The sequence below is a fragment of the Mauremys reevesii genome, linkage group 1 (assembly GCF_016161935.1).
Source record: "Mauremys reevesii isolate NIE-2019 linkage group 1, ASM1616193v1, whole genome shotgun sequence".
Lineage (NCBI taxonomy): Eukaryota > Metazoa > Chordata > Testudines > Geoemydidae > Mauremys > Mauremys reevesii.
This window is the reverse complement of record NC_052623.1, coordinates 262,573,015-262,597,050: the sequence shown is the minus strand read 5'-3', so window position 1 is coordinate 262,597,050 and position 24,036 is coordinate 262,573,015. Positions and strand designations below refer to the sequence as shown.

Below are 24,036 nucleotides of genomic sequence, written 5' to 3'. Positions count from 1 at the left end.
TGTATATACTGAAATTGGTTGTTGAAGTTCTGCATTTCATACTGGTTTCTTTTTTTTTTTCTTGTTTGTTAGTTCTACTTAGGGGTGGAAATGGTGGCTGATAGACAATTGCAATACTGTAATCCCAGAGCTTCATCCAAAGCTCTAGGAAGTCAATGGAAAGCCTCTAATTGAATACCATGGGCTTTGGATCAGGTCCCCGTTATACACTGTGCACAAGTTAATATTATGCTGCATTCTGTCTGGAATATTTAAATGCAGCCAATAAAGAGGATAAAGAATGCACGTGGCTAAAAGAAAATCGGCCATTTGAGGATATTTTCTTCCTGTCCCTCTTGAGTTGTCTTTGTTGGTTAACAGGTGAAACACTTTTTATAGCTAATCAGTTCTTCAAATGTATAGTTGGTTAGGATTAAAAAAATTGGACAGTGCAACCCTGTGGTGAATTAACAACATTTCTAGCCTTGGTTGACACAATTAAATGCTATGATTTTCAACCACCATGAAAAGCTGGATAGTTGACTAAGGGCATTTTGACAAATGAGAAATGTATGTATGGCCAGGATGAGATAGTGCCCTACATTTTAAACAGTTACTGTCAGAGGAGAAAAATGCAAAATTGGTTCCTAGATAATAGTGTCTAATCTTTATTTTGATGGCATGCTGCTATGCAATTAAGGCTGGCTCATGAAAGCTGTGCATGAGCACACTCTAGTTGCTTAACTAACTCATGGATATCAGGCAGGAAAATAAATATCCTACTGTTTATACTTTATAAAGTAAAAGCATCGATCTAAACAGTGTGAGTCTGACAGGTGTGACTTCCTGAGTCTTAGATTAATGTATTCCTCATCGGCATCTGTGGCTGATAGCACTAAACCGTTGATAGAAGGAAAACATTGTTCAGATACTGACAAGAGTATAAATGCCTGGGTCTTAGAAGGGGCTGACTTGTGAATGTAAAGAATTTCAGACATTTTGTTACATGGGCATGTGGAAGAGACTACATTTGGAATAAAGGAAAATCATTCTTTTGCACATCTCTTGCTCCATGGATTCTGCTCAGCCCAGCATTGGCTTAGGGAGGATTGTAATGTAGATGCACAAAAGCAGATTTGTGTTGAACCAAACCATGCTGGAGGAGATAGCAGTGGCCTGAGATTGTCATCATGACAGATTCCATACCTAGTTTGTTCTGCCCTTTGTGCATATAGAGGAGCCAGTAAGACCTGTTCGGAACTTGGGATCCTGCCTTGACCAATCTCTGGCCCATGGGATTCAGGTGGTGGATAGGATGTGTTTCTGTCAGATTTGTAATCTGTCTAGAACTCCTTCCCTGCTGTCTGGTTGCAATGCTGCATTGCCATCAAAACTATCCTCATTTTGCAGTTTGGCTATTTATCTTATATATGACATTCTTATGTGCACATCACCATGGGGGCCGGTCTTCTTTACATATTTAAAAATGCACAGTTATCCCTAAACTGATTCTAAACTGTATTGTTCTGAAATGCACACTCTCTGAAAGCGCACCCACCTGAATACTCTGAAATTAAGAAAAAGCCAAACAGAAAGAACATGTCTTGTGCTGCACCCTAAACGTGGCCAGACATGGGCTCTGATAGGCTCCCAAGAGTAAACACGTTCCAGAGCCAGGAACCTCCAATGAAAATACCCTACCACCTGCTCTCTGAAGTTTGACCTTGGAGACAGACAGCATTCCAACTAATTATGATTGCTATGAAAGGGCAGAAAGGCATTTATAAAGCCACTTAAAGCTTTATAAATGCTAACCAAGTTCAACAGTTCCAACCACAACCTGAAGCAGACTGGGAGCCAGGGGTGAACACAAAGCACAAATATTGCACGCTCAAATGAATCTACCCCTACTAAAAGGCAAGACATCACATTTTGCATACACTAAAGTTTCTGAAAGGTTTTCAAGAGCAAGCCCTCTGTAGTGGGGTGGCCACCCGCTCCGGCCTTAAAGGGCTTAAAACATCCCAGGAGAGGGCAGTGGCTGGGAGCAAGCAGTTCCCAGGCTGAGTGGGGGAGTAAACTCAGCTGAGGCCATGCCCCAATCAGGGCTCAGCTGGCCCTTATAAGAGAGCAGTGGGCCAGGAGTACAGACAGACTCTCTCTCCAGCCTGTTGAGAGGGAGGGACCTGGCTGCTGGGAGTGTACCAAGATACCAGAGGTGGGGCTAGGCTGGGAGAAGGCCCGGGGGGCTCCGGTTTGGAAATCCCCAGGCTGTGGCCTAGTGGAAGGCCAAATAGGTACTGGGGTTGCAGGGGGCAGCCCAAAAGGGGTAGGCAGAGGCAGCAGGTCCAAATCCCCTTGCCTGTGATGAGTGGCATTTATACTGCAGTCTTCCCCAGTTAACGGGGGCTCTATGGAGACTGGGCAGTAGCCATATACTAAGGCAAGGTGGGGACAGGGGTTCCCCTGGAAGGGGGAGACCCAGAGACTGTGGGGTTATTACCAGGGGGCAGCACCCCAGTGGAAAGGGGCACCGGGGTCCAGGAGCGACATGGGGGCCCAGTGGTAGCGGGACAGAGGGCGCTCCAGAGGCTGGAAGCTAATTCCCTGAGAGACCAGCAGGAAGTGCCACAGTGGTGAGTCCCACATTGTTACACCCTCAATAGAGTGCTTTACGCTAGTCTAGCCTGGGGTTGGGGATGACGATGACAGGGGAGGACCTGGGCAAGATAATGGAGAGGCTGATACGGGACTCAATTACCACAGAATTAAAGGAGGGCAATGTAATTAATGCTAATTGACATGGGTATATGGAAAATAGATCCCATCAAACTACCTTGCTATCTTTTTTTATATCTTTATCAACCAAAGTTGTAATCTTAAGAGTGTTGATGTAATATTAGGGTTAGACTTCTATGAGGCACTTGACTTGGTACTGCATGACATTTTGCTTAAAAAAACTAGAATGATATAAATGAACATGGCACATATTAAATCGATTAAAAACTGGCTAATTTATAGGTGTCAAAATGTAAGTGTAAATGGGGAACATTGTCAAGAGAGTCTATTTTCGGTCTATTAAATCGATTAAAAACTGGCTAATTTATAGGTGTCAAAATGTAAGTGTATAAAGTGGAAACATTGTCAAGAGAGTCTATTTTCGGTGTGGTCCCACGGATATCAGTTCTGGAATGAACAAACAAAATCACTGACAAAGTTTGCAGCTTAAACAAAAATTAGGGGAGTGGTGAATAACACACGAGTCAGAGCAATCTGGATCCTTTGGTAATCTGGGTGCAAAGAAACAGTATAGCATTTTAATACAGCTAAATGTAAATGCATACATCTAGGAACAAAGAACATAGGCCATACTTACAGGATGGGGGACTCTATTCTGGGAAGCAATGACTCTGAAAAACATTTGGGTGTCACGGTGGATAATCAGCTGAACATGAGCTCTCAATGTGATTCTGTGGCAAAAAGATCTAATGCAATCCTGGGATGCATGAACAGTGGAATCTCAGTAGGAGTAGAGAGGGGTTTTTTTCCCCTCTGTATTTGGCACTGGTGCAACTGCTGTTGGAATACTGTGTCCAGTTCCGGTGCCTACAACTCAAGAAGGATGTTGATAAATTGCAGAGGGTTCAGAGAAGAACCACTGGAATGATTAAAGGATTAAAAAACATGCCTTATAGTGATGGACTCAAAGAGCTCAATCTATTTAGATTAACAAGAAGGGGTGAGTTGATTAGTCTATAAGTATCTACATGGGGAACAAATAGTTAATAACAGGCCCTTCAATCTAGCAGAAAAAGCTCTAAAATGAGCCAATGGCTGAAAGTTGAAGCTAGATGTAGTCAGACTGGAAATAAGACATACTCTCACTGTCAAAAATGTAATTAACCATTGAAACAATTCACTAAGAGTCATGGTGGATTCTCCATAACTGACAATTTTTAAAACAAGATTGGATGTTTTTCTAAAAGATCTGCTCTAGGAACTATTTTGGAGAAGTTCTATGGCTTGTGTTATAGGAGAGGACAGCCTAGATGATCACAATGGTCCCTTCTGGCCTTAGAATCTATGAATCTGTCATAGAAGAATGGTTGACTTTCAAATTGCAACCTAATAGGACCAAAGCTATTACCTGGGAATCCAGAAACAATAAGGGGCCCAATAAGACCTTGAGATCATGAATTATTAAGGAAGTGAGTGTTCATACTCCATTAAGAGGGAGCAGCCATAAATCTCATAAACTGCTCAAGATGCTCTCGGTCACCCACAGGGCCGTCCTGGGAGGGGGGCAAGTGGGGCAATTTGCCCCGGGCCCCCACGAGAATATAGTATTCTATAGTATTGCAACTTTTTCTTATGGCAGGGGCCCCCAAAATTGCTTTGCCCCAGGCCCCCTGAATCCTCTGGGCGGCCCTGCTCACCTAGCAAAATCACCTCCATCTTGTTTGGATTGAATTTAATCCAGCCATCTTTCGTCCCGTCCTTAACTCGGGCACTAGAATATCAAGGAGACTAGAGAATCCAGGTGCAATGAGAAGCAGCAGTACAGTTAAGCTTCCTCAGAACAGTGATGGTACTGCAGCCAACAACGGCTCCCTCTCCTCTAGTGTTCTCATATCTACATTGAACAGGAGGGGGTGACATGATTGTACCTTAAAAGGCCCACAGGCAAGAGAGCTGGGGAAAGAAGAGCATCTCATAGATACTTCAAGCTTCCGCAGGCCTGCCAAATTCTAGAAGGACCATGGGTAGGCGAGCAACCAAGTTTCCATCCATGACCAGCTCCTACATACTATGCTACACTGAAAGATATATTGATTAGATAAAATAGTGCTGAGCCCCATGGACTGTTTGTGGTGAAGAGGACCTGTAAAAAGAAACAGCAACTCAAACCTCTTAACACTTCCCTTATGGAAAACTTTCCAGTACAGTTGAGTGGCCTTCCCAGCTGTTTTGATTAGTTCAAGTTTTTATGAATAATCATCTGCCTAATCTTTTTTTCTTGAGAAGCCAATTTATATAGTAATGGCAAGAATGTGTTCCATCAGGTCTCCCAACAGTGAGGGGAAACTGAAAATTGGCTCTAAAAACCTTTATCATTTCAGTTAGTAAATTATAAACATCCCAGAGGAAGGGAGAGGAGACTGGAAAGCTTACTGCATTATTCACCATGCAGCATGATTTAAGTTTAAAACAATGGGAAAATCTGGCTTAGACTGTGACTAAATTGCACAGGAGTCTAGAGCGCGCGCACACACACACACACACACACAAGCTAGAAAACTGAAGACCAAATATGGGCTCCTCTCACTCCCATACATGATAACTAAGGGGAACAACCCTCTCTCCTTAAAGTACAATTTTATTTGGAAAAGTGGCTGTATAAAAGATCTGCTTCCTGGGTGGATTGTTTACATCAGTGACAAAAATAAGTGTTTATTACTTTTTACCTCTGTGAGCACGGAAGAACAAATAGAGTCCTAAGAGTAAACTGGATATTATTCCATCTCACATCAGTAGACTTGTTAACTAAATTCCAATAGATAAGGTCAGCTGGTGTTAATGGGGCTGCCTAGGTATAACTGAAGACAATGTGGTTGCACAGCGTAACCCCAAGCAGAATTTGAGCAGCAGAATCCTTGTTGTCAGTACTGAGGCTCAAGCAGGAAAGCAAGCACCATGACTTTCAGGTCTCTGACTGATCACGCAGGGCTAGCAATTGGGGGCAAATCCTTGTATTTCTCCATTTAGCAAATTTAATCTGGACTCAGTACAGCACAAACATGGACCTCCACATTGCCATTTTTAACGAGACACTTTTCAGAGAAGAGCTGCATTTCAAAGTCAATGGCAAACGTCTGACTGCAGTGAGAGCAGGATCAGTCCCAATGTAAACAATATTGCCAAAGGAAATACACTAATTAACAGTGGTTGATACCCAACATGAGTCATTGTTAGAAATGTATATATTTCATCAGTTGTTTTCAACAATAAGCTGTATTATCAGTTTCCTCTCTAAATGTTTTCCCATGGCCATGGTTAATATACAGTGTGATTTTACTTTCCTTAGTTACAAAATTCAATCTTTGTATAAATTATCAAAAGGAAAGATGTGCTTATTTCTGTAAGATTATTTTAACCACATGGTAGATCAACCGGCCTCCAGTCATAACTTCCAGTAAAAGGCTGGCATTTAATTTCAAGGCCCATGATAAGGAAATGGAATCAAATATTTGTTACACTTCCAGAAATGAGAAACTATTAGAGAGGGGGGAAGCGAAGAACCACCGTTGTGCACCACTGAGCCACAAAGCACACAGCTGAGATGGATCAAGAGAGTAGAATGGCTCCCCAGCCTAATATAAGAGGCATGTGTAGCAATGCTGGAGTTTTGCTGTAGTCATAAGCCATAAGGGTGCTTCCAGAATGTCTGAACCCAGAACTTGGCATGAGATATAGGAGCAGAGGGGGAAGGGAGGGAAGACAGGAGGAATGACTGGGGATTCAAAATGATCCCTTTTCAGAAAATCCTCTTCTCTCTTGCATAACAAGATGCATTGGATACTAGTAAATATCAACAGTGACATGCTCCAACTTCCTCCCCCATTCATGTTGACTTTAGCTGGTTTCCACATCATTTATCAGAAGGAAAAGGCTGCAGAGCTTTATTTAGAAAACATTATAAATAACAAGCCTGAAATAAGGAACCTGACACCAGAACTACAATAACAACAACAACAGCAGCGCAGGCTGCCAGGCACGCTTCTCTAGCTGGTCACAGCGCAGCACTCCAGCCCAACCTTAACACATGTGGCTGCCACCCTCCACTGATTCAGGCAGGGAACACTGGCCTCTTCCTCCATAAATAACATCAGACGCCAACTGAGTGTTGTTATTGAATTATCCACTATGTAATGTAAGTGCTCCCTGAGAATGGATAAATAGGCTGATACTCAGACATGGGTGATCTTATAGAGTTTCAGGCTGGAAGGGACCACCAGATCAGCCAAGCGACCACCCTCCCTTGATCAGATGACTCTTGCAAAATTCAGAGAAGACTGCATAAAATAGAAGAGTGGTTTTTAAAGCAGAAGGAGGAATACAATTTAAAGAAGCTGCTCATGTGCCATCAACTGAAGTTATGTAACTGCTAATCTTAGGTTCCAGCACTGAAAAGTATTCAAGGAGCCACATATCAAATATTAACACATTCAACAACACATGAACTTGTAACCAGTTCTGGTTTTTCTGCAATACGGGGAGTCATAGTAAACACCTTCTGCAGTCCCATCAAAGCAACCCCAGGTATTGTTCTCACACAGCCTACAGAGTATCTGTTTGTCTTGGCTGCAAACTGAACATAGATTCTGACAAAAGCATTCTCGAGAGAGCGCTAAGGTTGAGAATGTTTCCCTTTAAAGCAATATTAACAGAATGTTGTTATAATAATAATGAAAACCATAGATCTTAAAAACTTAGGAAATTTCCAGCTAAGTGTTCTTCAGTCACCAAGTTCTATTCCCCCCACCCCCGGGTCCCTACCCAGCCTCCACTTGCTGGTTGGAAATTTGCACCAGATGCCATATTAAACATAGATCTGTCCTATGGAGTATATTAATTCCAGCACTGGGCATTAGCTGTATGAGGAGATAACCCATGCCCCACCTTGTCAGCCCACATGAGATACAAGGCAGTCTCTGTCCACAAATTGGAAGGATGTCAGGGCAGATCCTTGGGATCTGGATTTCCTTCTTGAGATGCAGGTTACATCATCTAACTCAATGACCGACATGGGGGTGGGGAAATGTGGGGAGGTGGCCAGCAGGATCTTCTGAGAGAAACACAGTGCTGCTGCTGCTAAGTGGGGCCTCCAGGCATTCCAGCTTCTCTCTTTCCTCCATGAGGAGCAGGACAGAGATAAAACCCTCACTTAGGTGTGTGGTGCACCCTGAGGCCTGTGGCCATTAAGTGGAGAGAGGATGGGGTGATGGTGAATCTCTAGAGCGTGGGTTCTCTGATCCTTATTTAGAGGATGACTAGGCCCATATATGGAGGGTGAGTGAGGCAGAACAAGTTTTCTGGAACATAGCAGAATGGTAGTTGATAAGGGAACGTATAGTTTCTGGGCAATTAGCGAAGTGCAGTGGTGCAAGTGAAATCCATTTCTTACTGGTACTTGGGGGCTGCAGCCCTGCCCCCCAGCCCAGGGCCCTCACGCTCTCTCCATCTCCTCCCCACAATCCACCCCTCTTACCTGGGCTCTCCCAGGAACTGCATGAACACCGGTTGCTCCTCCGGTGGCTGTACCATCCCCAGCCCTGTCCTCTGGCGGGGCTGCTGCTGTATAAATGGAGCCAGAGGAGACGCAACTCCCTGGAAATGCAGGGAGCGGGGCTGGGGGTTCTGCTGCCTTCCCCTCTGCAATTCCCAGGAGAGCCCTGAACCACAGGGCTCTCCCAGGAACTGCAGCGGGGAAAGGAGCAGAACATGGGGCCACTGGGCAGCCCCACACTGTCAGCTCTTCTGCTGCAGCTCTACCACCCCCTGCCCCCAGCCCCATCCTCCGGCAGGGCTGCTATACAGACGGAGGAGGCCCTGCATGGAAGGGCTGGGGACAGTACCGCTGTGCTGGAAGAGCTGCCGGCGTTGCTCCTCCTGTGTCTTTCTGGTACGCCATGCCAGCTATAAATATCTTGCTGGAACGGTGTACCGTACCATACCACTCTATTTGCGCTGCTGCTGAAGTGTAAGATGTAACTGCTTTATACTAGGAGGGTGCACTAAGAGAGTGAGGGACAAGTCCTCATCTCATACGAAGTGGTGATTCACGAGTCAGTGTGTAGAGAGCGGATGAGGATATGGGTCAAGTGTTGTTCTGTGTCCCATATTGGAAATATAGATAGAAAAGTGCCCACAGAGTAAAGACACATCTTTAGTCTACAGGCAGGAATAAAGGGGCACAGTTCAGGGTGGCATTAGAACCTTCACTGCAACTTTCCCCACGTTCCCATCATTTAGTTGCTTTTCAACTGTAACATTCAAACAACGATGCTATTTAACATGCACTACAGTGTCCATACTTAGCTCTCTGAAAGGTTTTGCCTGAGAAATTCTTTAGGTTTTTGGTGTTTGGTTGGTTTTGGTTTTGGTTTTTTACAGTCAAATTTTCCCCCCCCCCTCTTCTCATATCTCCTTCACAGCGCTCATGAAAGTCACAGGACCTGATTCGCATTTGTGTTAAGGCAACTTTACGCCACTCTCGGAGAGTGTAAACAAGCCTTAAGGGGGATGTAAATATAATTTACTCGCACTTTAAGGTCCTTTAACGCTGCTAGAGGAATGTCAAGTGGTTCTAGTGTAAATGAGATTCTGAGCCTCTAAATCCTCTGATTCCTGCACACCCATTCCACTGCACATACAATTCTCTCCTTGGGGAGAAGATGAGAGAGAATGAACCACACTGGACAGAAGTTTAGCCATGTCACTTAATGTACTACTGGAAGGTGCTCAGATAGGTTCTTATGACCTTCATCACCCTATGTAGACCAGCTGTATAGAAATATTCTGCCCCTGCATTCCCCTCTAGCTTGGAGAATGGTGATGGGGGGCTTTGAAGATTCCACTGTGGGAGAAGATATGTGGTAGCCCTGGTATCCTACCTGTGAAAAGGACTGCTCCTGAGGGAGAGGGAAGCTGTTTTACATGCACATTATAACTGCAGTGTAATTAATGTAGAGGTTTTTCTGGTAAGCAAAAATGCATCAGAAATTATAACTAGAGTTTGAGCATTCTGTAGTTAGTGTGTGTTCATTAACTCACACTAGCATTGTGGGTATTTTCCAACCCAAAAATGTTTTTCCAGAGGCTCATAAAACCTTGAACCCCAATCAGTATGCCTGCCTGTAACCTTCTGCTATGGAAAACCAAAAGAATAAAGCTGTATGAAGAACAAACAATGCAAACTTTTAGATACCCATTTTTTTCCTGATAGCATTTTGTTTATCCACAGACCTACTTTGTTTCACTGGTAATTTAGATCTGTGGGCCAATTTTCAGCTGGTCTGCTCCTTCAGTGGACCTATGCTGATCTACACCAGCTAAGAATCTGGCCTTGTATAGAGAGGAGAAATATTGTATTTCCTGTTGTCTGGCCCTGGGTCTCTGGGTTATTATTCATCAGAGATTTGCCACCTATTTTGATATAGCCTGCTCTCCACATACCAACTCCGGGGTCAGACAGAATAATTGTACTTTACAGGAGATATATTTTTACACACATTGTTCTGGTCCTTCCCCTCTCCCACCAGCATCTGTTGCCTTATCAACTGCCCAGAATCATTTGCATAAATCTCCAGTAATAAGTTCCCGCCTTTCAGCGCTAAACACCACAGAGGCATCTGGTCTCGCTCATGCAGTGGCAACTGACTGGCCAAGCAGTGACTGAAAAACAAGAAACACTCTTCACTTCCAGGGGCCTGCTGTTGCTTGTCAGCCACTGTGGAACAAAGTAGCAGATCAACAGTTGTCCTGCCAAGGGGCCAAAAGGTTTGTAGTGGGCAGTGTGACAATGAAATTGGCTCCTTATTTACCACAACCTCATCACCACTATGACTTTCCTTCATCTGACAGATTTCCAGCCAAAGAGTGCCTGGCTTTCTTCAGAAAATAAACCATTCACAGTGTGTCTGCTGTCAAAAGTTACCCTGCCCCCATGTTACAATCCTGCAAAGGACTCAGTCAACACGTTTTAACAAATTACACAAATCTTGTACTTTTCCTCACTGATATTTATAAAAACTCCTTGGAAACCAGAAAGTGAATCTGTTTCCTTATCAAATGGTCATGTTTTCCATTGTGAACGCTCATTGGTGTGTTATTGTAGGGTTGCTCAAGGGTGGCTGCTGGCATTTATTTCTTTAAGTTTTTTTTAAAGTATATAGACCCCCAATTCAGGGATTACTCCTGTACTTAAAGCTAAGTACACACATAAGTGACGTGCTGAATGAAAGCCTAAAGCATTTGTTTTGAGAGAAAACCACACAAAGTACCGCATGAACTTTCCAAATAAACATAAACAAAACATCCAAGATGGAGCAAATACATGCAAAGCTAGTGTTCTGGGGATATGTAAGGGAGTTTTAAATTACAATCAGTAAGTTGATGTGAATCTAAATAAGTAACTATAAGAGAGTCTAGAGGAAATCTAAATTCATGTAACTTACATATCGAAGCTAGACAGGTGTGAAAGAAGGTGTATATTATACCGTTAGATTCCCACTTAGGGCCTGATTGTGCAACCTATACTCTGCTTAGCGAACACCGAGTTAAATGAATAGTCCCAATGAGTTCAATGGGACTACTCCATCTCAAGTACTCCGTGATGTCACCTCTGAATTTGGCCATAACAAATTACTTGGAATAGTAAAACAAACTTTCTGTAAAGCCTAATCAAGCTTCCATAGAAGTCAATAAGATTTTCCATTGACTTCCCTGGAAGGAGGACTGGGACAGAAGAGATTAATCATTTATTTCCTCGGTGCTCAAGAAAATCAATCTGGAATTCAGATTATCACAGAGGCTGATGAACCTGATTGGCTGTGTTCATCTTGTTTCCAATATATAAAAAATAAGTCTCCAAGATTCCTTTTATTTTCTCATTTTCTTCTAGCATTTCTGGAGGGTAATTCTCTAACACTAAAGAATTTTGGAAGCCATTCTCCAAATCATAAAGTTGGCTGGATGGGTCTCTTTGACACATCCCCCAATACTGGTACTCATAGAGGATAATAGAAGAATGCTTAGCTCTTATATGATGTGGTAACGCATCATCAACTCATCTCCTCCAGATATTACGATTGGCGGGTTGTGCCACTGAAATTATCCTCTCCTTCAAAACTACACAGCTCTGAACTTCCCAGATCCCTGCTTTAATTTCTTCCTGTATCACCATATGTTTGCTCCATTCCTCTCCCCTAACCTCTACCTTTATCTCCTTCTTTCACTTACAGCTTTTCACAAGCTTTCATACTACATTATTTTTTGAAGTCTAATTTCTCATGTACCAAGTGCCCTTCCTCCCCTACCACCAGACTTCTTTAAATTTTTTTTTTTTGGGTAAATCCTCCCTATGTTAATCTTCTCACCTCACTGCCTCTATTCCACGACTTTTGTCCTTGAACTGTTGTCCTATATATCACACAATGCTTTATTATGAAGTCAGTGGAAAGCCTTCCATTAACGTCAAGACTTCAGATTGTAAGCTCTTCAGGGCTATTGCATCTTGTATAAAGTGCAATGAACACTTAATGTGTTCTCTAAGTAACAATGAGAATTCAGAGTTTATTGAATTTGGGGGCAATAATTCCAACAATCAAATGCATTGTATCAAAGCTGTGTTAATATTTTTAATATCTTTGCAAAAAGGCTATAAAAGCAGAGGTGGGTATGTGGGTTGTGCCTTTCCTACAGCAGCTATTCAGTTTTAAATAGTTCATCCTGTAAAAAAAAAAATCCCAGGGATAATTTTTCCTCTGCACATAATTAATGGCTTGCTGCCATCCTTTGTGGCACAAAATCTTTGAAATATTTCTTTCTCCCATTTATATACTTTTCCTCCAAAATGAAACAAAACTCAAAAAGTTAACTTAAAAGTTCAGAAGTATCCAAACTATCCATCAATTTCAATGTGTTGCAAAGGAAGACAAACAAACTTTGGAATGAAACAACAATGGAATCTTTAAAATGCACCCAGTTTCCCCTGACTAACTGATACACGTTAAGGGACTTTCTTGGTTCAAACTCAAGGTTGATTGTAAAACTTTGACAGATAACTGAGCTTTTTTTTATACTTAAAGATAGTGATTTTAGTGCTATTTCCTGCTATGATTAAATAAGACGTGTTAACTGTGCCAGCTTTATCTGCAATGTACTAGCTCTTGGGTTTTCCTTGGGGATTTAACAGGATTGTTCTCTTCCTGTCTATTTCTTAATGGTGGACTTTCCCCTTCCCTCCTCCTTAAAAGCTCCAAATTACAACTAGTTTCCTTGGATCAGGAGGGCTGGAGGGAACCCCCTATGAAGTTCATCACTGCTGCACTTTGCCAGAGACATCACTGCAGCGTTACTCCAGGTGCTCCCTTCTCACTGCAGCATTCCCAGTCACTGCTAGCTCAAGCAGAGCAAGGCCAGCTCCAGGAACACAACCTGAGATCTTGCACAGCATGGCGGAGAGCTAACACACAAACACCAGGCCAGCCTTACATTTAGTTTCTTGACTTCAGTGGGAGTCACACCTGCTTATACAAGGGCTAAATTTATTCCAGAATTTCTGATAAGATACTGACACAGCCATTTTTCAAATACTTCATTTTATCCTCCTATCAGTTTGCACAACAGGTTTCTAGAGTGCACTCATTAGTTTTGTTCACCTATAGATTAACTTGGCAGGTAGGCCTTACACAATGGATCCTACTCATCACTGTCCAAGAGACAAATCTGGAGTAAGCCAACTGAACTGTGCAATTATTCCACATTTATACCACCGTATGTAACTGATATCAGAAACTAGCCCCCCAAAAAAGACAAGGTGCAGCTTTTTCCCAACCATAGAATCCTGTCTGAGTATGGCAGAAATGCAGATGTGGTTGGGGTGTGAATAGTCTCATATCCTCTTCTCCTTTAAAGGGTCCTGCAGTACAATGGCAGGGTCATTATAGAATTGTCCATTCCTTGTATGTTTTTCCATTAAAGAAGGCATCTAGAAATGGTCAGAAGATGGCCAGAGATGTTTTTTTTCTCAGGACAGTATGAATGGGGAAGATATCTTCTCCCTTTAGAAGGACATGTGAAGACGTTAGTGGAAAACATTCCTGGCATACCAAGTGCGTTTTTTACCCCAGCATGATGCTGGCAGACCAGGTGCCAGCTCATGCTAAGGTATCTAGGCCTCACTGAACACTTAAATGCCTAGCTGGATATCAATCTTGCTTATCTGTGTATTAGCATTATCAAAATAGATATTTGGAGTTATAGCAATGTGTTTAGTATTTAGGCCTTATGGAATGTTTATAGGATGCTGCATCTATTAATCCTACTTATACCTGTATCCTGTGTTATAAGGCAGTGGTTTTCAACCTGTGGTCCACAGAGTCCTGGGGGTCCACAGACTATGTCTAAGATTTCCAAAGGGGGGCTGCACCTCCATTTGAAATTTTTGGGGGTCCTCAAATTAAAAAAGGTTGAAAACCAATGTTATAAGGTAATGTTTACATGTTTGTTCTGTAACTATAAAGATGTTTGGAAAGATTGTACAATCTGGGGAGAAGCATTACCAAATGTGAAATATTAATGTACCCCAGGAGGTATCATCTCCTGCACGCCAGGAAGGACTGTTGAATCCAAATTGGTCATTGTGAAATAAAGACTGTCAATTGCTCCCCCCACATGCTCATGAAGAGGTTAGGTGCAGGAACGCTCATTCCATCACCCTGGATTCTGGAGCAAGGGGGGATAAAAATCCCTGTCAATGAGACACTGGATCTTTTATGCTGTCTGAATTCTGAGGGGAAAAGATTTGTAGGCATAAGTAAGAGACCCCCCACCCCAAGGTGTTTGGCTTGGGTTAGTCCCAAAGGACATAAAAACATGCTTATTATAGAAGCTTCTATTACCTTTTTAATTTAAGATTCTACCTTATTTGAGTATGCATGCCTACCAGCTTTAATCTTGTAAATAATTCTCATTTCTTTTCTTAGTTAATAAACCTTTAGTTAGTTTATTACAGAATTGGCTACAGGCATAGTCTTTGGGTTGAGGTCTGAATACAATTGAGCTGGGGTAAGTGACCGGTCTGTTGGGACTTGGAGTAACCTGAATATTGTTGTGATTTTTGGTGTAAAGTGATCTATCACATATCCAACTCGCCTGGGTGGTAAGACAGACTGGAATGCTCAAGGGGACTGTTTGTGCCTCCATTGTAAGACTGTTGTAGGGCTTTAGGAGTTCATTTTTTACTGGGTTGGTGAAACTAAATTATAGAACACACAACCAGTTTGGGGTTTCTGCCCTGCTTTGTGACACTCTGACTTGAGGTTGGCTCTCATGGTCATGAGCCACTCCAGACAACGTGACATCAAGTTCCTGATTGCAACCTTATTTTAAGATGATAGGTTTCCAGTGGATAGTCTCACAAGGGCCGTGTTCATATTTGTCTTGTCTTTCCATAATGGAGCAACTGAATGTCATTATTATCCCAAACTATACCTATCGTGGCTAACCTCACAGCCAAGATCTATCCATCAAGCAGGGGACTTAGCTTTTCAGGACATTGGTTATGAGCTACCTTCCATTGTAGAGGTTATTTATGAAACCATTGGGACAGATCCTCAGTGGACATAAATTAGGACAGCTCCATTGATGTCAACAGGGATTCATCAATTTACATCAGCTGATGATGTGGGACAATGAGTTTTAGAGATGTTTAAATGTGTTCAGATTTTCAGATTGCAAAGTCTCATGACATAACTATGTATTTTTTCCCAGAGCAATTTCAACTGCATATATCTGGGCTGTCAACAATTTTGAAATGAAATATTGGAAAATGAGGTGTGACCTGAGGTGTGACCCAAGGTGCCTACAGAAGCCCACACTGAAAATGCCAAGGTCAGGGCTGGCTGCAAAAAGAAGAGCAGATTCTCCCAAGACTGGTGGTTAACACTGTAGATAGATTCACCAACCAGTCACAAACTGCTCCTGATCCCCCACACTGGTTGTCAAGAAGCTAAAAATCAAAAACCAGACAGTCCCCTTTATTGCCTTACAGTCTCTGGCTCCCAATCAGCAAATAAGTCCAGTAAATTGAGAAGTTACTTAAAACTCTATTCACTAAGACCTTACATTTGCCGGGCCTCTTCACAGCTATGGCATCATTCTTTCCTCTGAACTCCCCCTTATTTCCAACCTCTCTTTTGTTTGCTCAGTTATTGGCAAGCTGTTACCACCGTCAAAGCATTGCCCAGGTATATCAGTGTCCCACCTATATCTATAGGTGTGTTTTAACATAATAAGAACATAAGAAAGGCCGTACCGGGTCAGACCAAGGGTCCATCTAGCCCAGTATCTGTCTACCGACAGTGGCCATGCAGGTGCCCTGAGGAGTGAACCTAACAGGGCAATGATCAAATGATCTCTCTCCTGCCATCCATCTCCATCCTCTGACACGACAGAGGACAGGATTCTTACCCCCTCATCCCATCCTGTGTAGCCATTTATGGACTTAACCATGAATTATTTATCCCCCCCCTTTTTAAACATATAGTTAGTCTAGCTAGCACCTCCTCTCTAAGAAGGTTCAAGTTCCACAAGTGCGCTGTGCGAAGAAGAGAACTTTTTTTTATTTTTTTTAACTTGCTGCCTTATGCTGCTCTTTTCTTTACCTTGGTCTCTTCTTTATGGGTATAATAAAAATAAGTAAATATATCCTTTTTCAACATCACTCATCAATTTTATATACCTATATCTCTTCCCCCTTAGTCTTCTCTTTTTCAAACTGATCTTTCCTAGCCTCTTTAATCTTTCTTTCATATATGGACCTAACCTCCTAACCCCATTTTATTTTAGTTTTTCTTTTCTTTCTAGTTTCTAGATATCTTTTATCTATCTTTTTGAGGGTGACAGACCACATCTCTACAGTGGGCGAGATGTGGATTTATATATATAAATATATATATATCCCTATTCTCAGTCTTATTCTCTATCCCTCTTAATATTTTTTAAACATTTTGTTTTGCTTTTGACTTTTTCTCAGAACACTCACTGAAACTACAGATCACTATAAGACTATCCGATTTTTCCAAGATCTTTAGCTAACTTCAGCCCCCATCATGTTGTATGTATAGTTGGGGTTATTTTTTGCATGTTTTTTATTTTATTTTTACTGTTTTTTTTTTGCCATTTTGTTTTTTGTTGCCTCTTTTTGCCATTTTCTTTTCTTCTTTCTTTTCTTCTATCTTGAAGTCTTTTGGTGGTTTTAACTATCTTTTGTCACCTCATATCTGCAAACTTTGCCACCTCACTGTTTAACTTTTTCTCCAGATTTTTTATGAGGAAATTGAATAGGAAATTGACACCACTGACCTCTAGGACCAGACCTGAGAATTCTTCCAATTCACAGAATTTACCATTAATAACCTTTAACCAGTTCTCAATGTCCTTCCAACTTTTTCCCTTTCCCCAAACATTTTTATTTACGTATTAAGGACCTTTTTTTATAGGCTTTTTGGTGGCTTTCTTTAAGCCTTTGTTCTGGACCCTGGTCATCATAAGTACACTCATGTCACACTTAACCCCTTCCATGTGTTTTTAGTACCCTAATTGTTAATTCTAGAATTCATGTTGACTATTGCTTTACAGTTTATGTTTTTGTGTGTCTTCAATGTGTCTTTTTTTTATGTGTCTTTTTGTTTTTCTTTAATACTTTGTTTTCTCTTTTTTATTATTGCCATGTCACCAATTACTAGGCCCTTTTTACCGGTCTGTATTACATGCTTGTTTCCAGCATTGGTTACGAGAAGCAATTAAAGGACAGGTTTACCAGTCATTGTTAATATAGTTCCTAACTTCACAGTTAACTTTTCATCTTCTCTTGTCTTAACTATTGCAGCTCACCCATTAGTGGTCTCCCCAAGTACCAGATGATGACACATATGGATCATCCCTACCCACAGTGTAAAAAGAAACAGGACCACATCACCTTCATTCTCAACTAACTTCACTAGATTCTTATTTACTGTAGGATACAGTTCAAAATTACCCTCCTTGGGGCAGATTGCCCTTTTCTGCAGTAAAGCCAATGGGAAAGGGCTCACAAGCATGGGATTTCTGTGAAGTCCAGTTGCAGATATTCCCCATCATTGCACCAACAGAAAGGCAGGATGGTGAGGTGGAGCAGAGTTTGACCTCTATCGAGTAACTGATGTACCAAAGGAGGACAAAATGTATTCCCCCCCCAACCCACATACTGAGCTGACTGTTCCTCCAGTCCATCCTAATCCATACCTCTTTCCCCATACATAGATCCCCAGTCTATGCCCCAAGAGAAGGGGAGATTTTGCAGAGGCAGCAGAGTCCTTCTTCTACTCAGGATGGGGGAGCTCCATATGCAAAGGACTAATTTACACTGGGCTGCTACACTAATGGGGGTGGGGGGCTGGAAACAGTCCTGAGAAACACTGTGACAGAGAGGCATCCTGATCACATTCCTTTAAGCGGGTGATGCCATGCAAGTGACTATACTGGAGGATCTGACTTTGTTTTTATGCTCATGCAAAAGGAGTTCTGGCTTTGCTGTTCATTTAGCATTCAGATGATTCTGAGCACTTTCCCTGGCAGCAATAAATAAATGTCAGCATTCAGACAAACACTTGATCCAACTGTTTGATGGCCCAAAAGTAACATGCTTTCTACCATGTAAACTCACCCAAAGGATGAAGTGTTAGGACATGCTAAACAAATGGCCACGTCCATGACTTGGACGCAGGAGCATGTCTGTTCAAGAGCACAATGAAGGGCTTGGGGAAGCCTGTTAGTGCTGTATTGTATTTTCACTGACAACTCCTCACTGATTTAAGAGCTTCTGAGATGAGTTCAAATATCCAGCACTTGCATGATGCCTAGCCAGACACTCAATCACCTAATGGGGTATAATGAAAGTATATTCGCCAAAATAGCCAGCGCACTTACCATCAGCATTCCCTAATGACAAGTTGATGAATAGTGTATCTTCTGTTCAGTGGAGCTGGCTGAATTGTTGACATTTATCTTTGGTCCATTTAACATACATGATTATGATGATGAACAAAGGCTTATTTGCAACCAGTCTTTAAGCCGCAAGGAGACAGACAGTAATTAAAGCTTGATACACCTCAGAGCTCCAGTAGAAGGGCTCATAAGCCCTTTTAACAAGTCTGTTATACCAGCATGCTTATTAAATGTTCATTTTAAAAAAAAAAAGTGCTGACAGTTCCAATATACTGGATCAGAGCTTGACACTTTTAAGGACAGACTCGCTCATAAGTCAGCCTTTTGGTTTGCATGGGTGACCGCAGTTTAAATCTGAGCTCCTCCTAACTGTCCATATTTAACAAGCTAAACAGCAGACTGTCAGTGAATTCCAAGAGCCCAGTCATGTCAGGACAAGGGGCGTCACCCCCTCTCAGTAATCTGGAGTTAACCTCTCAGAAAGGCAGGGAAAATGGGATACTGCATGGCTTTCCTGTGGGTTTGCACTAGTTTCGCCCTCTACTCTGTCATGTTGATTACCAAGCAAACTTGGCAAGCAGAGGCCATTATTATACTGGAGAGAGGCACACAGCTTTTATTGGGACCAGGCGCATTCAGAGATCAAGCTGGGACACGTTACAGGAATATAATCTGCGTCTCAGTTCACTGTTAAACTTAAATACAGAATGTAGAGTATGACAGATAATTGCAGCTTTTGCTCAGAATGCTTAAGGTTTGTTGAGAAGAGAGGCATAAATATCTGTCCTTGACAAAATAGACACAGCTTGTTAGTGACTGTTCTTGACAGGGTCCACGCAGTAGAAGCTCCAGGAGGATTCTTTCCTACACAGCCCTAATGGGGAATCCCCTACCAAAAATGGCCCCATGTTTCCGTGTAGCATTGATTGTGTACTGTGGCAAGCCTGATGGTATAAAAACAGACTGGCAGATAGAAGCATACTTATGTTTCATTTAAAGTCAGGCATGTGTCATTTACCAACAGCAGAATGTAATTCTTTATGTAGCATCTGTCTTTTAGGAGGCAATTTGGGCGAGGGGGATAGAGCACTGGATCGGGAATCAGGAGTTCTGTGGAAGAAATACTGTGTGATCATCAAGTTTGAGATTGTATCCTAATATACATGCAGGGGGTGGAGCGGGGGGGTGGATGAATTAAGGCTGCAAAGGCAACTGATTCTGGCATTTCCTAACTTTTGAGTGCTTGATCTTACAACCATATAGGCGATTTCTTTGCTATTTTAGAAGCCTAACTGAAAAAACAGAAATTCTATCATGTGGAGTCATACTGATCCCATAGATGGGTCTTCAGAGTTGGAACCTTTAGATCTCTGCACAGAGCATTGCCGCTTTGGCTAATGGAGACACAGAGCAATAGTAGGTTGTCACACTCTGTGCGGATCAGCCACTACAAAGGCAGGAGATATGTGCACTGTCTGTGGGTTTCACAGCTGAAAGCACATGAATCTTGAGCCTCAGGAATCTTGGGTTCCATTCCAGTTTCTGTGCTCTAGTGGGCTGTGACCAGGGTTCACTTCACTCACCACTGTGGTGCCTCCTTGTGACTCATCTGGGGATTAGCTCACCCCTGGTTTAATGCCACCTTCTCTTGAGGATTCTCAACCTCCTTGTCCCAATCTCTCACTCAGCAACCTCTCACACTCCCCACTCTGCAGTGCTTCCTCTTTGTGGCTTGGCCTTCAGGCCAAGTTTCACCTTTTTGGGGGTAATCCAAGTTTCTCTAAACCAGAGTTTCTCCAACAGGGGTCACCGCTTGTGTAGGGAAAGCCCCTGGCAGGCCAGACCAGTGTGTTTACCTGCCCCATCCGCAGGTCTGGCCAATCGCGGCTCCCACTGGCCGCGGATCGCTGCTCCGGGCCAATGAGAGCTGCTGGAAGTGGAGGCGCCGTGATCCACCTCAGGCAGTCTTCAAAGACTATTGTCCCATCCATGCCACTCTCCCATTGGATTCTTCATGAAGTTTAAAGAAGGCTTGAAAGGTGCAAGTGGGAGATTTTCAGGATTTTCTTCTGCATGTCTTTTTACATTTAGAAATGTAAAAAATTATATATATTAGAGTTGTCAAGTTCCCTGATTTGCAGAAGGAACTCTTGAAGGGAGTTGGGCTGAGTAGAAGAACCTGTTTATTGCCAGCTCTTTCCACCTTAAAAGGTGCCATGTTGAATCATTAACAAGGGCTTATTTTATCTACAGTCACTCATATGTTTTAACAACTATTTGCCTTAAAAAACAGAACTGTAATAAAAATCCCTTTCTCAGGTGCTCAGGTTTTTTGCTTGACTCTCATGTTGCTGTTTTCTTAGTTATCCAGTCACCATAGGCTACGTTTACATTAGTCTGTCTTTATATGTACAATTCCCCACCCTTATAGCTGCACCAGCATTTTAACCACCACATCATCTAACCCATCACATCATCTAACCCTGCTGCTTGGAGGCCTAGAAGAAATTATGGTTAATACACTGGCAGCCAACTTACACTAGCACTCACCCTTTGCTGACACTGTGGTGCTTAACTAAGGGCTGCAACAATATAATGCAGACAAGGCCAAAGAGTTTTGCAAGCTAGGCAGGGCCTGCATGTCCAATGTAATAAACAAAACAGACCTCCCTTCATATTCCCTTCCCAACATTTTTTTTAAATACAATAAAATAAATCTCTATTCATGAAAGAGAAACGCACAAGCCCAATTTTTTCTTCTTTTCCTTTGCAGGCCAACTTTAAGCCAAGCTGTGGCTCAGAAACAAGGACTTCTGCGTCAACTCAGCAAAGCACTTGAGCACATGCTTAACTTTAAGCAAACACTTATGTGGCAGGGTCTCCACTCCTTGGTAGGTTGATCCAGACCCTTACAGCCTTGGGGGAGGCAGGAATCACTTCAGTGCACAGATCTAGGACTGCACTGTTATAGCAAAGCCCAGTACTTCCATGCAGGCATAACAAATCCAAATTATCTAAAAGCAGCTCGACTTCCATCAGTCAAACTGTCTCAACTGCCCCTCTGGCCTCTGCAACTTAGTCCCAGATTAAGAAACTTCCTTCCCTTTGGGCCCATCTTTACATGCAGTGCAGGTTCAAAGACCACATGCTCGGGCTCCTTCCTAGACCCAAGCCTGTCCTCCAGCCCTGAGCTCAGACTCTCAACCTGTAGCAGCCACATGCGCCCTATCCTGCCACCTGTACAGTCCTTTCCTCAATGGCAACCCCATTCTCAAGTCAAAGGAGAGCTGGCAGCAGAGGGTACAGCCTGGCTTTCCTACCAGCACCTCAGCCAACCAGGACTTTGTGGGAGAAAAGGACAGCTAGGAGGGCAGGACCTACCTTCCCGGTACTGTTGCTGTTCTGTACAATGGGAGCGCCAAGATTAAACCCCCGGACTTCAATAAGACTTGAGCACATGCGTAATGACAATCTGGTTCATAAATCCCTTACATTGGTTAATCCGGGCATTTAGCAGGGCAACATGGAGAAGGATGAAAGAGGGAGAGATTCACTGGGAAGGGGACAGGTCTATAAGCAGAAAACAGGGCCGGCTCTACTGTTTTTGCTGCCCTAACGGCACACGGACTGCCCTGCTGTCCGCAGCGGCAATTCGGCGGCAGCTTCTATCTTTAGCTGGAAGACAGAAGCTGCGCCACCCAGGGCCAGCTCCAGGGGTTTTGCCGCCCCAAGCAGCAGCAAAAAAAAAAGGCCGAGATCGCGATCTGCAGTAATTCAGCAGGAGGTCCTTCGCTCCAAGCGGGAGTGAGGGACCCTCCACCGAATTGCCGCCGAATAGGTGAACCTGCCGCCCCTCTCCGGAGTGGCCACCCCAAGCACCTGTTTGCTAAGCTGGTGCCTGGAGCCTGCCCTGGCGCCACCTCAGACAGCTGAACATAGAAGCTGCTGCCGAATTGCTGCCACTGCGGAAATGCGCGTGCCACCCTAATGGCACATGGACTGCCCCTGCCATCCCCGGTGGCAATTCAGCGCACTGCTTGGGGGCAAAAACACACAGACTGCCGCCCCTTGCAGATTGCTGCCCCGAGCACCTGCTTGGGATGCTGGTGCCTGGAGCCGGCCCTGGCAGAAAAGTGGGATTTTCCCATGGATAGGGAGTGCTAACTGCCATGGAGCTCAACATGGGATCTGACCTGATGATCTCATTGCTGAATAATTTAGTGAGTCCTTTCAATAGACATCAGAAAAGATGAGCAATCTTCAAGGGGACCAATGCCTAGTTGCAACCCTATAATAGTGTTATCACAGGTGTGTGTGTGGGGTGGGGGAAGCTTGCTGACAATACCCTTTTATGTGGAGACATTAAAAAGAAATCCACATGTCTGAGGTCACTAAACCTACTCTTAGGAGATCTTCCATTGAATTGCTCTCTGCTTTGCATCAGAAAGCATGGGAGTCTTATACTGGGATGTGATATTATTACAATAAATTTTTTTAAAACAAAAAACAAAGGCTGGGTTCTCATTTCCATATTTTTCTCCATTTTGTTTAAATCTTAGAAACTGTTTGATTGTTTCTTTTAGTTTCCTTTTGGCATACTGCACATTTACATAAACAGCTGCAGAGAAATTACAAACTAATCCTCTGTCTTCTCTTATTCTCTGTTAAGTTATGTTGAGAAAATAAATATGAAGGGCACAGATGTTTCATTTTTCTCTGCATAAAGTAGTTTGACATGCTGCAAATGTTGCAGAAATATTTCTTTATCATTAAACAGATTACGTATCCAAATTGGTTAAAGAGGCTTTGGCAGGTTAAAATCATGGGGGGTGGGGATGGGGGGGGAAGAGAGGGATTAAAATGTTTTACTAGTAGCACCTTAGTTTATTAAAATTAATTTTAAAATGTTTGTTTTATTTGTCACCATTTGTGTTGTAAGTGCTGTTAAAGTTTTCAGGGTTACTGATCAGCACGTACCTTACTTGTACCTCTCTCCAGATCTCCAAATAAAAAGACTCACAGAGAAGAAAGATTTGGCTTCTGAACACTATTCTGTGTGTCACGATAGATAGACTCACACAGTACATCTTAAACAAACAATTATTAAAGAAAACAGCAACAATTACAGACAAATGAACAGACAGACCTGCACACAACTTCAGTTCCAGCTTTATCGCCTTCATTTACCAAGGAATATACCCTACCAGGTGTTCTCTAGAGCACATAAAAGAAACCTACAGGCTGAAAAGTAGAACTGGTCAGAAAACCATTCCAATGGAAAATTGC

At 42.8% G+C, this 24,036-nt stretch overlaps 2 long non-coding RNA genes across 3 annotated transcripts in view; one reads left to right on the top strand and one right to left on the bottom strand.

Annotated features, from left to right (window-relative positions):
* The window catches only part of LOC120397887, a 78,512-nt gene that overhangs the window by 46,046 nt on the left and 8,430 nt on the right, over positions 1-24,036 (bottom strand). Inside the window, exon 3 of one of the 2 annotated variants that reach the window (XR_005594068.1) lies at positions 12,932-13,823. The exons of the other annotated variant lie outside the window; for it this stretch is intronic. This is a non-coding gene — a long non-coding RNA (uncharacterized LOC120397887). Of the gene's footprint in view, positions 1-12,931; positions 13,824-24,036 lie in introns of those variants that run through there. 2 annotated transcript variants of the gene reach the window in all.
* Positions 2,156-23,506, top strand: LOC120397885. The gene is made up of 3 exons (XR_005594065.1): positions 2,156-2,615; positions 15,535-15,654; positions 21,524-23,506. It is a non-coding gene; the product is annotated as an uncharacterized LOC120397885 (long non-coding RNA).